This window comes from Mustela nigripes, chromosome 15, assembly GCF_022355385.1.
Source record: "Mustela nigripes isolate SB6536 chromosome 15, MUSNIG.SB6536, whole genome shotgun sequence".
Taxonomy (NCBI): domain Eukaryota; kingdom Metazoa; phylum Chordata; class Mammalia; order Carnivora; family Mustelidae; genus Mustela; species Mustela nigripes.
This window is the reverse complement of record NC_081571.1, coordinates 10,921,635-10,933,693: the sequence shown is the minus strand read 5'-3', so window position 1 is coordinate 10,933,693 and position 12,059 is coordinate 10,921,635. Positions and strand designations below refer to the sequence as shown.

The 12,059-nt window shown below is 37.1% G+C and overlaps 1 protein-coding gene across 2 annotated transcripts in view; it reads right to left on the bottom strand.

Moving 5' to 3' along the window:
• MTUS2 (microtubule associated scaffold protein 2) overlaps nt 1-12,059 on the bottom strand; it is a 569,391-nt gene that overhangs the window by 556,312 nt on the left and 1,020 nt on the right. The window lies entirely within an intron of this gene.

Below are 12,059 nucleotides of genomic sequence, written 5' to 3'. Positions count from 1 at the left end.
CTTGTAACTCTATGTTGATAATTTGAGAAACTAGTAACTGTTTTCTAAAGTGGCAGCACCATTTCATGGTCCCACCAGCAGTACCAAGGTTTCCATATCTTTTTTTTTTTTTTAAGATTTTATTTATTTATTTGACAGACAGAAATCACAAGTAGACGGACAGGCAGGCAGAGAGAGAGAGAGAGGGAAGCAGGCTCCCTGCTGAGCAGAGAGCCCGATGCGGGCCTCCATCCCAGGACCCTGAGATCATGACCTGAGCCGAAGGCAGCAGCTTAACCCACTGAGCCACCCAGGTGCCCCCAAGGTTTCCATATCTTTACCAATACTTGTTATTATCTTCATTTTTTATGTTAGCCAGGTTAGTGAGTACGTTAGTAGTATTTCATTGTGCTTTTGTTTTCTTTCTTCCTAACAACCAATAATGTTGACTGCCTTTGCATATGCCTTGGCCATTGGTATGACTTCTTTTGCGAAATGTCATCTCAAGTCCTTTGTTCAATTTTTTAGTCATTTGTCTTTATATACTGAGTCATAAACATTCTTAAATATTTCGAGTATAAGTTCCTTATCTGATACATGATTTGTGAAAAATTTTTTCCAATTCTATGGGTTGTCTTTTCTCTTTCTTGATGATATTCTCTAAAGCACAAAAGCTTTTAATTTTTATGAAGTCCAATTTATTTTTTTTCTTTCATCTCTTGTGTTTTTGATGTCCTATCCAAGAAATTGCCTGATCCAAGATTGAGAAGATTTACTCCTGTTTTCTTTTAGTTCCTGCCTTAAGGTCAATGATCCATTTTGGATTAACTTTTGTGTATAGTGTAAAGTAAGGCTCAGCTTCATTCTTTTGCATGCGGGTGTCTAGTTATTCCAGCACCATTTGTTAAAAGGACGATTCTTTTTCTACCAGATTGCCTGGTTACCCTTGCTGGTAATCAATGATCATAAATGTAAGGGTTTATTTCTGGACTCTTAATTTTATGCCACAGATCCTTAAGACTCTATTTATGCCAGTACCACACTATCTTTATCACTGTAGCTCTGTAGTAACTTTTGAAACCAGGAAGTTCAAGTCCTTCAACTTTGTTTTGGTTTCTCAGGATTGCTCTGGCTACTCTGAGTCCCTTGCATTTCCATATACATTTCGGGATCAGCTTGTCAATTTCTGCCCAAAAGGGAGCTAGAATTTAGATATGAATTGCACAGACTCTGTAGATGGAGAGCACTGCCATCTTGACAATATTGTCCTCCAATCCATGAGGAAGGAATGTCTTTCCACTTATTTAGGTTAACTTTAATTTCTTTTGTGATATTTTATAGTGATATTTTATTGATAAATATAAATATATTTAAATATAAATATATAAATATAGTAATATTTTATAGTTTTTGGTGTACAATCTTATGTGTTTTTGCTAAATTTGTTCCTAAGTATTTTATTCTTATTGATGCTACTATGAATGTAATTTTGTTTCATTTGCAAATTATTTGCTATAAACATACAGAATTTTTTGTTTATTGATCTTATATGCTGCAATCTTGCTAAATTTATTAGTTCTGAGTGTGTAGCCCTGAAGATTATCTACATATAAGATCATGTCATTTGCAAACTGAAATAGTTTTACCTCTTCCTTTCTAATCTGAATGTCTTTTATTTCTTTTTCTTGCCAAATTGCCTTGGCTAGAATCTCTGATACAACACTGCATAAATATGAAAAAATCAGGCATCCTCATCTTTTCCTTATCTCAAGGGGAATGCATTCAGTTTTCAACAATAAGTATTACATTAGTTACAGGGTTTTAGAAAATGCCCTTCATTGGCTCAAGAAAGTTTCCTTCTATTCCTAGTTTTGTAAATGCATTTATCAGGAAGTGCTGCTGCAATATGTCAGGTGCTTTTCCTGTGCCTATTGAGATGATTATGCAGTTTTTGTACCTTATTCTATTAATAAGGTATATTCCAGTGATTTTCACATGTTAAGCCAATCTTGCATTCCGCAGATAAATCCCACTTGGTCATGGTACAGAAAACTTTCCCTATGTTGCTGGCTTTGGTTGACAAGTATTCTGCTACAGGTTTTTGCATTTATATTCATATCAGTTTATAAAGTTGACCCTTGAACAACAGGGGTTTGAACTGTGTGGGTCCACTTACATACAATTTCTTTCAATAAATAGAGTACTGTAAATGTATTTTCTTTATGATTTTCATAATAACATTTTCTTTTCTCTAGCTTACTTTATTATATATAACAAGTATGTATAATACATATGACATACAAAATACCTGTTTGTTATCAGTAAGGCTGCTAGCCAATGGTAAGCTATTAGTTAAGTTTTGGGAGAGTCAAAAGTTACTCGTGGATTTTCAACTGCATGGGAGGTTGGTGCCCTTCACCCTTGCATTGTTCCAGGTTCAACTGTACTTTTCTTGTGATCACTTTGTATGGTTTTGTTACACTGGCCTCAAACAATGATTTGGAAAATGGCCCTTCCTTTTCCATTTTCTATATGAGATTGTGCTATACTCTTGTTAAGGCTTCTTTACACATTTGGTAGAATTTATCAGTGGAGCCATCTGAGCCTGGGCTTGGCCCTGTGGGAGTTTTTTCATAATAGTTCACTTCAAAGTTTCTATTTCTTCTTGAGTAGTATGGTCGTCTATGTCTTCATAGGACTTTGCCCATTTCATCTAGGTTATCCTAATTTGTTGACATAAAATTATTCATAATTTGCTCCTTTTTATTTCTCCAAGGTGGATAGTGTTGCTCCTTTTTATTTCTGATTTCAGTAATTGAGTCTTTTCCTTTTTTCTATTGGTCAGCCAGATAATGGTTTGTCAATTTCGCTGGTTTTTTTCCAAGGGACTAATTTTGGTGTTCACTGATTTTTTTTTTATTGTTTTCTATTCTCCATTTTATTTATTTCTGCTCTAGTCTTTATTATTTCCTCCCTTCTACTTTTTTGGTTTTCATTTGCTCTTCTTTTTCTACTTCCTCAAAGTAAAAGGTTAAGTTTGATTTGTGATCTCCCCTCTTTTGTTTTTGGGCTTTTCTCCCCCAGTTTAAGTTACAACTGACATACAGCATTGCATAAGTTTAAGGTGTACAACATAATTACTTACAATATATTGACTTACATATATTGTGAATTATCACAGCAAGTTTAGTTAACATCCATCATCTCATACAGATAAAAAAAAGGTTTTTTCTATCTGATAAGAACTCTTAAGATTTACTCTATTAAGAATTTCATATACTATGTTAACTATAGTCATCATAGTGCACATTACATCTGCAATATTTACTTATCTTATAACTAGAAGTGTATCTATTCTGTATATTTTGGCCACCTTCATCCAATTCTTCCACCCCTCACCACCACACTACCTCCAAAAATCACAAACCTAATCTCTTTTTCTATGAGTTTGGGTGATTTGGGCTTAGTTTGTTTGTTTGTTTGTTTGTTTGTTTGTTTTTAGGTTCTACACATAAGTGAGATCATATAGCATTTTTCTTTCTCTGACTTATTTCATGCATTATAATTCCCTCAAGGTCCATCCATGTTGTTGTAAATGGCAGGATGTCCTTCTTTTTAGGCTGAATAATAATCCTGTGTATCACAGCTTCTTTATCCATTTATTCTGACTAATGGGCACTTGATGTTGTTTCCATGTCTTAGATACTACATATAATGATGTTATGAACATGGAGGTGCAGATATCTCTTCAATATAGTGTTTTCATTTTCTTTGGAATTCTTTCCTTTGGATATACTCCCAGGAGTGGAATCACTAAATCATGTGGTAGTTTTATTTTTAATTTTGGGGGTAACCCCCTACTGGCTTTCATAATGGCTATACCAAGATACATTCCCACCAACAGAGCACATGTGTTCCCTTTTCTCCACATTCTTGTGTGTGTGTATTCTCGTATATAACCCCTTGGCAGAAACATGGTTTCTAAATATTTTTCCCATTCCATCGGTTGTCTTTTCATTTTTCTTACTTTTTTTCTTTTGTTAGTATAGGCATTCACAGCTATAAATTTCCCTCTAAGCACCAATTTAGGTACCCAATTTAGGGCAACCCATAAGTTCTAGTATGTTATGTTTTTGTTTTCATTCACCTCAAAGTATATTCTAATTTCCCTTATGATTTCTTCTCTGACCCACTGGCTATTTAAGAGTGTGTTAATTTCCACATTTTGTGTATTTCTGAATTCCCTTCTACCATTGATTTTTAATATCATTCCACCATGATCAGAAAACACTTTGTGTAATTTCAATACTTTTAAATTCACTGAAACTTGTTCAGTCACCTTATATGACCTACAGTCTATTCTGGAGAATTTCTATATGCAGTTAAGAACAATGTGTATTTTGCTGTGCTTATCTGTAGTGTTCTTTAATGTTTGTTAGTTCTAGTTTATAATGTTGCTCAAATCTTCTACTCTTTGTTGAACTTCTGCATTGTTTCAATCCATTATTCAAAGTGGGAAATTAAAATCTCCAACTGTTATTGCTGAATTTTCTATTTCTCCCTTCAATTCTTTCAGTTTTTGATTCATATATTTTGGAATCTGTTGCTATTTACACATTTATTTGTAAATGTAATGTCTTCCTGATAAATTGACCTTTCTATCAATATGTAATGACTTTCTTTATCCTTTGTAATAATCACTTACTTAAAGTAAATTTCTCTAATATTAGGATGGCCACTACAGCTCTCTTTTGGTTACTGTTTGCATGGTATAGCTTATTCTATCCTTTTACTTTCAAACTATTTGTGTTTAAATATAAAGTGATCTGTCATAGGGAGAATGTAGTTAGATCATGCTTATTTAATTTGTTCTGCCAATCTTGGCCTTTTTATTGGAGGGTTTAGTCCATTTACACGTAATATAAAAAAATTTAAATCAGCTATATCATTATATTTTCTATATGTCTTGTGCCCTTTTGTTCCTCTATTCCTCCATTACTGCCTTCTTTTAAGTTAAATATTTTAGTATACCATTTTAAATCCCCTGTTGTTTTTTTAATTATGTGTTTTTTAGTTATTTTCTCAATGGCTTATACTATCTTTTATGTTTTTTTATGTACTTACCTTTCCTTACATTTTTATATTTCTTCTATGAATTTGGGTTATTGCCTAAGTTTCTTTTGTTACAACTAAAAAGATTCACTTTCATATTTTTTGTAGGGAAGTCTGCTACTGACAAATTATCTCATTTTTCTGAGATGTCTTAATTTTTTATTTTGAAGGATATTTTTGCTGCATATAGAATTCTTGATTGGTCCTTCTTTCAGAACTTTGACTATGTCATCCTATTACCTTCTGGCCTCTGTGATTTCAGATAAAAGCTAGCTATTAATCTTATTGAGACTCCCTTGTACACAATGATTCACTTCTTTCTCACTACTTTATTTTCTTAGCTTTTGACAAGTTTGACTGACTAAGTATAGATCACTGTGTTTATCCTCCTTGGAATACATGGAGATTCCTGGGTATGCAGATTAATGTTTTAAATGAAATTTGGCAAGTTGTTGGCCATTGTTTCTTCAAGGATTCTGTCTCTTTCTCACTCTTCCTTCTGGGACTTACATTATGCAAAAAACAAAAACAAAAACAAAACTGTATAATTTCCATCAATTTACTTCCAAGTTCACTAATTCTTAGTTCTGCCTATTTAAATCTGTTGTTGAGCCCATCTAGTCATTTTTTGTCATTCCAGTCATTGTACTTTTCAACCTCAGAATTTGTTTTGTTTTTAGTAACTCTTCTTTTTATTAATATTCCCTATTAGGTAAGACATCATTTTCATACTTTAATTCTTTAGACATGAATTCCTTTCACTCTTTGAATACATTTATATTCACTAACTTAAAATGTTTGTCTAACAAGTCCAATATCTGGGCTCTCTCAGGGACACATCTGGCTTTTTTCCCTGTATGTGGACTATATTTTCCTGTTTCACTGTATGTGTTATGTGTTTTTAAATAATATGGCAATTCTGAAAATCAGATTCCATTCTCCATGAAAGGTTTATCATTAGTGTTTGTTGATTTGTTAATGACAATGCTGTTTGTCCATTTCCTGGACTAATTCTATAAAGTCTGTTCATCACATGGAGCTGCTTAAGTCTCTGCTCAGTCTGCTTTAGTGATCAGCTAATACTAAAACAGAAATTTCTTTAAATGCTTTGAACTGATGTTTCACAGCCTTTGTTGAGGAGTTCTATGTATGTCTTCACACATGCTTTCTATGCTCTGATACACAGTTTACAACTCTGCCTTAGCTTTTTCTTCTTGTTTGTTTTAGAGCCTCAGTGTCAGCCAGAGGTAACAGATTAGGGCTTTCTCGAGACTTTCTCGAGACTTTTTTGATGGCATTAAAATATCATTTCTTTTTATTGCTCAGTTTTTTGACAACTCTTTAAATTTTGCACCAGAGGTAAGTGTCTGACTAGCCTCTCTCTAGTCCCAAACTTAGAGAAAGGCAATTTTCAGACATCTCTGCTTTAAAAAAAAAATTCTCCAAACTGAGATATTAGCTTTAATTCACTTTTATATTCCATTACAATATCCTGGGCTGTCATCAAAATAATAACCCCAAAATCTAGCAGAAAAATTTCAATGCAAAGTAGGAGTAGAGGACAAAGTAGTTATATTAAACTATTTTCTTAAATCTTTTAGTAGAAGCATATTATCTCACTCCATATAAAGCTCATTAGTAGTTACCAGTAAAACTAAAACAATGTGAATTCTTTTTAAAGAAATACTTGTTGGAGTCTGTAGAATTTATAAGTAATGTTTGGTGTATCTGCCATACATATTTTGTAAGATATTAATGCAACACTAACATAAAAATGCATCAGGCTTACAAATCCCAATTTCAACCAAAGTATTCCTTTATATAATTTCAGTTCTCAAATTAGCATCCCCAGAAAATAACTAATGGAGAATATAAGCATTAGGGACAAAAAACATGTTTGGCTTAATATGTGGCAACATTTCCAACCTGAGAAGACAATTGTTTGTGGAGAAAGACTGCCTGTCTTGACAAGCTATTCTGAGTGAGTAATTTCAAACAACATAATACAAAATAATTAATTCTGAATGATTTGAGATTATTTCCCCTACACTGGCATTTAAGAGATAGTGTTCATATTAGGTTTTTAGATTAGTACTCTGCTGTAATAGTCTGGTTAAGTGTGGAAATTTAACTTCCCTATTAAGTGTTCATTATTTGCTTCTGCCGTTTTGTTATTTCTTGTAATCCATGACTCCATGCTCCATTTTTCCCACTGTGCTTTTGTAAAGCATTTAAAATCACTATATCAATACTAGCCTATTTCTGGACAAATTTATTTACCTTATTATGGTCTTTAGAGACGCTAATACACCATGTTGGCGTTTCATTTCTGGGGGTGAGTCAAAGTTCCCCAAATCAATCAATATCAACCCGTCATTAATACTGGCTTGGTCCTAATCACATACACCACTGACAGCTTTAATGACTGTGTGTACACAATGTGTTTTGGTTACTAGCTATCAGGCAGTCATCTGGGCATACAAGAGCCTCATCAGCCAAAGAGCAATTTCCCCTCCTCAAAACCTAACCCGAGCTGCCTTTAGGCCACAGGGTTCTCTCCAGCTCAGTTTCACCTCAGAAGTTGCTCTAGGTTCTCAGCATCCCCACATTCCCCAAGAAAGAGTAATGTGGTTCCCTTTGTCAATATCCTTATTCAGGACAGTTCTACTTGCTCCTGGGGAACTGCAGGGAGCCTAGGCAGAAATGCAACTTTCCTGCTGGTCCCTTTCCTGCAACAAGCTAATGGGAACCATCAATGAAGACAAATAACCTCCCTCCAACTCCCAGTTCATGTAATGGTGTAGACTGGATTCCAAGTCCCTGAGAGGCCCTCAGTTAGAACCAATGCCAAGCCACCACACCACCCAGAGTCCCCAGAGCAACACCGCCACTCTCCTGACACAGCCTTGGGCTGCTGAAGATGAGTGTCCAAGGGTAGGCCCAAGACACCACCACAACATAATTATAGAGATGGGCTGCTGTTATGGGGAGGCACTGGCCATCAGCAGTAGAGTCCCCCACAGCTGTCTGCAGCACCAGACCTCCCTGCTGCTCCTCCCATGTGCCAGGGGAGTTTTGGTCTGAGGGCCATATACAAGCTGTTCCCCAAAGAGCAAAACGCTCCCCCTCATATGGCCATATGGCTCATTCTTCCATCTCCTTCAGGGCTCCATTCTATATCCCTTCTCAGAGACGCCTTCCCTGACCACCCTCCTCAACCACAGCAATTCCCTGCCCTATAGTCCTTTCATGATTTACTTTACTCTGAAGCACTATCCCTACCTGATACACTGAATATTTATTTAAATTTACCCATTACACTGTGAATTCCTCGGGGGCACAGTTTTCATCTGTTTTGTTCACTGCTCTGTAATACCTAATGCCTAGAATAGCACCAGACCCATACAGACACTCTAGACCATGTGGTGGATGCTATTATAGAAAAACAAAGCTGTGGGGCACCTGAGTGGCTCAGTCGGTTAGTCATCTGCCTTCGGCTCAGGTCATGATCCCAGGGTCCTGGGATCGAGACCCACATTGGGCTCCCTGCTCTGTGGGAAATCTGCGTCTCCGTCTCCCTCTGCCCGCTGCTCCCCCTCCTTGTATTCTCTCTCTCTCTCTCTCTCTCTCTCTCTGTCAAATAAATAAAATCTTAAAAAAAAAAAGTAAAGAAAAGAAAAACAAAGCTGGACACTAAGGGCAGTAAAGGCAGATTTTATTCAGCATATACTGCAAAGGGGGAAAGAGACTTCAGTACAGAACTGAGCTTACCTTCCAGCCAGGTAGAGGTGACTGGGTGTTTTAAAAGAAGAATGGGGGAATAAAGGGGAACAAGCAGAATACATAAGCAGAGTCAAAAAGCAGGGTAGTCAAGGAGTCAGTGTCAAGGCAATTAGGCCATCTGCACCTGCTAACTGGCACTTGTCAAAGTTAGGCTCCCATAGAGACTGGGAGACAGAGGCCCTATTCTCCCTAATGATTACCATTCAAAGGAATGGCGTTTAGGTCTTTGAGAAAGACACTCCTGATTTGTAGGAGATACATCTACATCTCAAAGGGGCAGAGAAAGGATTACGGTTGTGTTTTTCCTATAAATACTCAATGAAAGGGAAGTCAAGGGCCCACATTCAAGTGTTGGCTGGTACAAAGAGTAAATTCTTTTGGCAGCCTTGGGTTTTTTCAAACAGCAACTCAAGGGGGGGGATGGGTCATCCCAGGGACATGTCTTAGGCTGCTAGAAGCCATGTTAGGAGTTTTTCAGGTGTCTTAGTGTGTGTATGGGATAGGGTGTGGGAGGAGTGGGCTACAAGTTGCAGTTCTTACAGGCCAATGCTGGGGTCAAGAGGGGTCCTCGAAGGAGCCTCACTAAAGTTTAGTCAAGGAGAGCGTCTTTGTGCAGGGGAGTGAGGAATGGATGGATGGGGTTTAAGGGTTGGTGCAAAAGGGATCAAAAAGACAAGACAAAGGGGCGCCTGGGTGGCTCAGTGGGTTAAAGCCTCTGCTTTCAGCTCAGGTCGTGATCCCAGGGTCCTGGGATGGAGCCCCACATCAAGCCCCACATCTAGCCCCACATCGGACTCTCTGTTCAGCAGGGAGCCTGCTTCCCCCTCTCTCTCTGCCTGCCTCTCTGACTACTTGTGATGTCTCTCTGTCAAATAAATAAATAAAATCTTTAAAAAAAAAAAAAAGACAAGACACGAAGGCATCTGAATAGGAAGTAGAAATCATGTCAGAGAAAAAGGGACAATTCTCCCCTCTTCTCAACAAGTCCCTTTCAAACATTCCAGCAGTGGACATAATCAGGTTGCTAATGGGGCAAGTCAACAGCGCATGTGAGTTCTCCTGACATGCACTTGTTTCCCACAGAATATTCTCCATCCCTGAGTTTGCTCCCTATTTAAAATTCATATTAGCGACAGATCCTGAGGAGTTTACAAAAAGATCTCCTAATGGAGATGATGTTATCTCTTTCTATTAACATTTTATTAATGAAGCTTCTTGTGGTAATTTCTTACTCTTTCCCCTTGGCAGCCTGCCTCTGAGACGTGGAAAGGCTTTAACCCACTTCCTCCCTTCCCCACTCCTGTCCCAGCTTTTCTCCTCTTCCAACTCACACCCAGATCCAAAAAAGCCCCATTTGTGCAAAACCATGAGGCAAAGGTTTGGTTCTCCAGGTAACCAGCCCCCAGCCCTGGGTGATAGCACTTCTCTCTTTTTTAGCAGGTCAACTACAATATTGACCAGATTTCGGTTTTTGTCTTTGTATAAGACTGTAGATGGTTAAAATAAGAAAAAGCATTTTTATAAGTTAACTTAACATTCAAACATAACATAATTGAGAGCCAGAACAGATTCTGAGTTTGCAGAGCATTACATTTATATGATGGGAGGTAGGGGGGCGGGGAGAGCATCGTTCTTATTTTAAAAGCATCCAAAATGCAAATATAAAATTAGGTATGACCGTGTGAACACATTGCTTGTAGCCTTCCCAAGGGGCTCAGAAGAAGCCTGCATGAGGGGCCCTGAAGCTTAAGATTCATTAGCTTTCTGGTAAATCCGCCTCTACTGGGAGAAATAAAAGACTACAGTGGTTTATACCGCAGCATTAAAATCTCTAGAAAACCGCTAAGCATAACAGCATTCTATTACATCAGTCCTCTAGATGCTATTCTTATCTCTCTTTCACAAACCTCCATCCCTGCCGTTCCCACTAATTTGGCAGCAGCAATTCATTATAAAAGTACATGGGCTGGGTTGGGGTTGTGCATCCTTCCCCTATTTGGGCTCTAACAATCTAGTACTGTGTCAATTATGTAATAGCCAAAACAGGGAGTTTCACAGAGTAGAAAAAGCATAGTCGTAGTTCTTACATAAGCCTTCATAAACCATCCATAAGAACTGAGTATTTGGAATTACATAAGGTAGACAGAAAGCACTGAGTCAGCAGCCAGGTCTATTACCAACCTTAAAAACAATAAAAACCTTTTTGCACTTCATTTACTAGTCTACATTAAGTTTTTAATTAGTTGTTTTGTTTTGTTTTGTTTTGTAAGACTTGATTATCTTTTCGTGCACACAGAAGGAATACCTTGACACTACTTCTCAACTTCACTCTTACCTTGGCGCAAGGAAATGTCCCACCTAGGGTTTCTTTATGTGTTTTACACGAAATTATAGGTCCCTGACAAACAACAATGATTTCTGCAGGTTTAAAAAAATCATCGAGGAAGACCTTTGGATAAAACACAAAAGCGTACATACTATAATTCTTTCCAATACCATTTTCCTCTCCCCCAATTTTCAACCACTTTTTTTTTTTTAATTTACCTTACACCCCTGTAGCCACACGCTGGGCTACAAAGCGACAAATTAAGAGAGACAGTGCTACCCCATGGATCTCAGCCCCGGCTGCACAGGAGAATCACCAAGAGAGCGAACATTACATATGCCTCAGCATCAACCCAAACCATGATATATAAGTTGAAAACAGAAAGGAATAGGAGGTGGGGGCACAAGAGAGGGGTGCCTAGACATCAGAATTTCTGATGTTTTCTACTTTTATCCCTGAAGAAAAAAAAAAAAAAAGCCATAAATACGAGTAGAGATTTTATTGAGGGGGGGATCTTTAAAAACTGAGAGCTTACAATTACTAAGTTTCCATCAGATACTAAAAGAAAAATCATTCAATAGTTTGAAAGCCACAAAGGATATCCGTGGGATCTTTTTTTTTTTTTTTCATCTTTATCAATCAGTAGTCAAAAATTTTCACCAAGTTTCTTAATAGCCTTTACAGAATCTATTTTACTTTTTCATGTTTGGCAATTCTGTCGATTAAGTTCAGCGAAAAGGCCCTATATTATCTTAAGGGTACCTCAAGCTAAGATCGTGCTTCTCTTCAAGCAAAGTTTTGGTCTGAAAATACAGTTCTGACTTATCATCAATCCTTCTCCTCAGATGCTCTGGTAATC